Source organism: Alligator sinensis, unplaced genomic scaffold (assembly GCF_000455745.1).
Source record: "Alligator sinensis unplaced genomic scaffold, ASM45574v1 scaffold2023_1, whole genome shotgun sequence".
In the NCBI taxonomy this organism is placed as follows: domain Eukaryota; kingdom Metazoa; phylum Chordata; order Crocodylia; family Alligatoridae; genus Alligator; species Alligator sinensis.
The window spans coordinates 69,586-74,852 of record NW_005843382.1 but is presented as its reverse complement, the minus strand read 5'-3'; the positions used below and the strand labels follow the sequence as shown (position 1 = coordinate 74,852).

General features: G+C 47.6%; 1 long non-coding RNA gene across 1 annotated transcript; it reads right to left on the bottom strand.

Moving 5' to 3' along the window:
* Positions 1-2,688: 2,688 nt before the first annotated feature.
* Positions 2,689-3,661, bottom strand: LOC112548662. Its single transcript, XR_003092309.1, has 3 exons — positions 3,396-3,661; positions 3,009-3,285; positions 2,689-2,896 (listed from the first exon to the last, which is right to left on the bottom strand). It is a non-coding gene; the product is annotated as an uncharacterized LOC112548662 (long non-coding RNA).
* Between the last annotated feature and the right edge of the window lie 1,606 nt (positions 3,662-5,267).

Below are 5,267 nucleotides of genomic sequence, written 5' to 3'. Positions count from 1 at the left end.
CGCCCGGGAGGAGGTGGAGCAGGGGCCGGCCGGTGCTGGCGCCGGCGGCAGTGATTGGGAAGCGGTGTCCCCCTGGTGTTTCCCCAAAGCAGCCTTGAGGTTTGACTGCGACTTCTTGCCAATAGGTGTCTCCTCTTCCTCTTGCGCCGCATGAACTTGGCCTTGGTTGCTGGAGCCTTGAGTTGTGCTCAGCCTGCAGACGGCCCCATAAAATGCAATGCAGCTCTTTTTCTTTTTTCTTTTTTCACTACTGCTGCTTTGGGGGGGGATCTGTCAGAGCCCAGGGCAGGTTCAGTTGAGATCCTGGCAGGAAGGGGCGATCTGCGGACGCTGGGACCCTGCCGGGCCCCGGGGAGCTGGGACGAGTGCGTGCGCTGTGTATGTTAATGTTTGACGGAGTTATAGTGGGCAGAACGAATTTAGCTGCTTGAATCACTTTGAACCACTACATGCTAACATGCAAGAGCACATGGCATCGCCTGAATGATGATGAAATGCCATAAAACTTCCTTCCCCCTTCCCTTTGGCCGGAATACACCCTGTCATTAAAATCAGTTGTAACGTTTCAAAAATGAAAAACCCGTAAAAACAAAAAAAGAAAGAAAGAAAGAGAAAAAGGTCCCAGGATAGTTTGAAACCTAATCGTGATGCCCCCTCCTCCCTCCAGGGTACCAAAATAAACTAACAAAAGCTCCAGAGCTTTTCTTTCCTCTTCCTTCCGTGTAGAGCAGACAGCAGAGTCTGCGATGGGCACTGCTGGAGGAGGAGGCAGTGGGGGTAAGTTGCGGTAGTTTTATTGCAACTTTATTTCCCTTGTGAATGCTCTCGGGCAGGCACATCACAAACGCGGGGTAAGGGCACTGGCAGAGTTGGAGGGAAAGTGGCTTGGGTGCAGGTCTCTGCAAACCCTTCACTGTTAGTTTATTTTCCCGTCCAGCCACTTGCATGGGAGTCCATTTTGGCCCCAGGACATTTCCTCTCCTTCAAGCCTCCTTAACAATAACATCCTACTCAATAATGATGTTTATTTGGAGGCAAATGAAACTGCTAATCAAAGCCACGGCGGACTCCTCATTCGTCCTTGTGGATGACAGTCCCCTGAGGACACTAAACTGGGACCAGACACTTTCATCTCTTAGCAGGTGGAACATACTTCGCAGCTTTCTGCTTTGAAACCAATACTAGCACCTCTCTCTACAGCACAGCCTCAAGTCTTCAAAGTCAGCCTTAGATTTGGGAGGGCCTTTGATAAATTTGAGGAGCAGTTTAAGGCAACTGAACACGTCAGAATAAACATTCTAGAGGACCAGATAGCTATTGAAACCACTCCGTATCCTTCGCGTTTATCCCGCAGTTCCGAAACTCCGGTTGGCTCTCTGAGTGATGAGTTTTCCCGGGAATGCTAGAGCTCTTCTAGGGTTTTTGGTTGTAGCTAGAACGCTTTTAAACCTTTACACAGATGTTTTCAGGATGGGGCTTTGTTTCAATTGAAAGAATCCTGCCGATCTAAACGCTACTAGTGCTGTTGGGTTCCTGGGCTGGGGGGGGGGGATTGAACAGCTTTTTAAATGAAAAATGCATATTTGATATTTTAGTCAGTCCACATTTAGGTACCTAAAATAAGTGGGTTTATATTGACTTCATGCCTTTTGCTTCCTGATCCTTCCAATCGTTTGCAGACGATGCTAAGATAATTAATGGACCATGTTTAAAAAAAAAACCTGATCTTCCAAATCCAACTAAAATATGTAAATGGTGGCTTTTTGTTACAGGCGAGATCTCACTTTATTTCTGTGGTTTCTTGCGTATGAACCTAGTGTTTCTGATGCCTGGGCTAAACTGTCACAAGCCGCCTGCAATAATTCATTTCAATGTTGATATATTTTGCAAGGGGCTCAGAAATTAGGCCAACCAGAAAGTATGACCTAATCCAGTAAATACATAGGAGAGCTCTGCAAATGAAGGTGTACCACTGCCAAATGGCGACAATCAGAGAAAATATGCTATTTTATATTTTCTCTGTGAAGAGACTATTGCATCGCTCCCGATGGAAAAACTTACTAAATAAAGCCTCATGGATCCGTACAATTATTCTTTGGACGCTTCCATTGTATGGAGTCCCAGTGAGTTTAAATTCACGGCGTAGGACTGTTCCTGAAAGTCTAAACTTTCATCCCGGGGTGATCCCCAGCTGGTGTCAGTTGTCCTGGCTCCATTGCAGTCAACTGAGTTATGACACTTTACACTAGCTAAGGATCGGCCCCAAAGTACTTCTTGTAAAGCAAACATGCACAATTCACAGCTTTAGAGAAACAAAGCATGTTGGCCCTTAAACGCCTTGGATTTCCCTAATTTAATGGCATAGCTTTAAAGCAGACGACTAACAAGACAGGACGCGTTTACACCATCTTAACATCTCCCATCGCCCGAGTTTTACATTTCTTTGCAGTTCTTCAGAGGGAAAGTGCCAATCTAAACATTTAATTGGAGACACTAATATTTGCGGAACTGGCATATCAAACCGTCTGCAAATTGCTGTAAACAAGAGAATCAATACTGAAAGAACCAGATGTGCAGCAGCAAAAATGAACGCGATTCGATAGTAAGTTTAGCGGATATTTTTGAACAGTCTTTCTCCTCCCCCCATACCATTGTTAGGAAGCCAGATGGAGAAGAAATATCCTGCTAATAACAATTTATATTTAATAGTTATTACTGGTTCATATGGGAAGGGAACGGGAACCCGTCAGAAGTGCTGCAAAACTAATCAACTGAAGGGCTGATGTTGACTTTGTAGGATGCTGCCAGGGTTAGGATCAGCAGCAGTGTCATAAGGAGTGCCTGAGAGAGAGAGCATAGTCCAGGGAGAGGACTTTCGATTTTCCTGTGCCAGGAGCTGTAGTTTAGAAGAAAAAGGTCACAACATACAAATATTGGCTTGGGAACCTTGTCTAAATCAGAACAAACCAAACCCGAATATAATAATTGGGTAGAAAAAGAATTCCTACCTTCAAGGAGAAATGTTTCGTGGGTTACTGGGCTGAGCAAAAAGTGGCAACACCTAGAAAACCAGCCACTAGAAAAAGCCCAACATTCTCAACCTTGGTGCGTAAGTTAGGCACCAGCTCCCGATTTAGGCACTTAATTAAGTGGCCTGATTTTCATTTGCGCTGAGCCCCTTCTTTGAAGTCCCCTTGGGAGCCCTGGTTATTTAAGAGCTTTAAAACCAGGCCACTGATTTGGGTATCTTCGAGTGCATTCAGGCACTTTACATTACAGTGCTGGCTACAGAAGACAGGAAAGAGGAACATCTATTAGCCATTTTGGAGGAGATGTCCCATTCTCCTGCCATTTCCCCACCCCCTGCCCTCTCAAAACTCTTTGAAAAGAATTACCTTAATGATCCTGCTGTTCCAGATGGTGGTTTTAAGCTGATGCCAAGGCCTTTTACATACCCTAGTGATTCAGCGGCACAACTTAGAACAAACAGCTGGGAGCAAAGAAATAATGGAAACCCTGCATAGTCTGGGAAGGCTGGTACACAAGCATGACACAATGGATTCCCATTTGGCCTTGCCAGTCGGCTGCACAGATGTGCCACTTAAATCAAGAGGGACCCCTTTCCCTCCAAAATTAAAATCAAGCTACACCCCTGCTACATGCCCCCCCCCCCCCCCCCCCCCTCTCCCCCCACTTTGGCCCCCCCTACACCTTTCCCAGTTTTGGAGTTGATCCTTCTTCAAGGCAGGGGACAAGTCAGTTGGAATAAGAACAGAAGTCAAGTGGCCACCACAAGTTCAATATCAGTTTAGTAAATTTCCTCAGGCCAAGCCAAGGCCTGTTGGTTGCCAACACTGCATAAGCTGTAACAGACCATTTGTAACTGCAGCAAAGTTCTTTGTTATGAAGAGAGAGAGAGAGAAAAAACTATAATGGATTCTGATGGAAAAAATTGTATTTTCCTGGCACTTTGTAATGGAGCTTTCAGCCACTAGCCTGGAAAATGGTATTCCCTGAGTTTATAAGGGAATACCATTTCCATAGCTGCTTTAAAAAAAAAAAGAAAAGAAAAAGTATTCCTTTGAAATCCAGCCCTAAATTCTGGGAGCTCAACAATTTCAGCTCAGTCCTGGCTCCTGGGGTGGTGAGGTCATTTGCACACTGCGGACTTAGGTAAACTGAAATAAGTGTGTTTCCAAAGAGAGGAGAACAAAATCCTTGTTTTAAAAATCCCTTCATTTTTTTCAAACCAAAACACGGCAGGCAAACAGCAGCTCCCAAGCTGGGAGCTCTATGACTATGAGCTGATGGATTGGAGTAGACCGCCTCGGGAGGTCCCTTCCAGCCCCCTCCTATATGACTCTGTAGGGCAAAGTGAGGGGGCAGGTTGTGGGCACCAGCCACACTCCCCTTGAGTTGGAGACTGGCACAAAACAAGTTTGCAGATTCCCCTTACTCTGGAAGACTTGCCCCAGAGATTTTCTCCTTCCTTTGCCCCCTACACCGGGCTGGTATCAAAGTCCTTTGAAAATAGGCTTTTACAGCGATTGGCACTAGTGGGTGCTGCAACTAAATCAGCAGCATCCTCAGACAGGAGCAGCCTCCCCGGGGCGAGACTTCAACATCAGGGCCGCTGAGGGCAGGGCAGCAGGGCCGGCTCCACTGGCTGTTGGGACTGCAGCCCTGCTTGCTTGCCATTGGGACATCCTGGGTCGGAGGGTGGTGGGGGAGTAACATGGGGGGGGTGTATGTGTGTGTGTATATAACATGCTGGAGGTGTGTGTGTGTGTGTGTGTGTGTGTGTAACATGCTGGGGTGTATGTGTGTATGTGTGTGACATGCTGGGGTGTGTGCATGCGTGCGTGTGACATGCTGGGGTGCATGTGTGTGTGAGTGCGTGTGACATGCTGGGGGTGTGTGTACGTGTGTGTGTAACATGCTGTGTGTGTATGTGTGTGCGTGTACCATGCTGGTGTGAGTGTGTGTGTGACATGCTGGGGTGTGTGCATGTGTGACATCCTGCGGTATGTGTGTGTAGCATGCTGTGTGTGCGTGTAACATGGGGGGTGTAACATGCTGTGTGTGTGTATGACATGCTGAGGGTGTGTAAGCTGGGGGGGACACTCCGGGGGTGTTTGCTCGTGTGTGCGCGTGTCCCGAGGGCCCGCCCCGCCGCCCGGGGGAGACGAGAAAACTTTCCTGCGCGTGTTGCACCCAGGCCCGGCGCTGCGGGATCTCCGCGCCCTGCAGGCAGGAGCCGGGGCCGG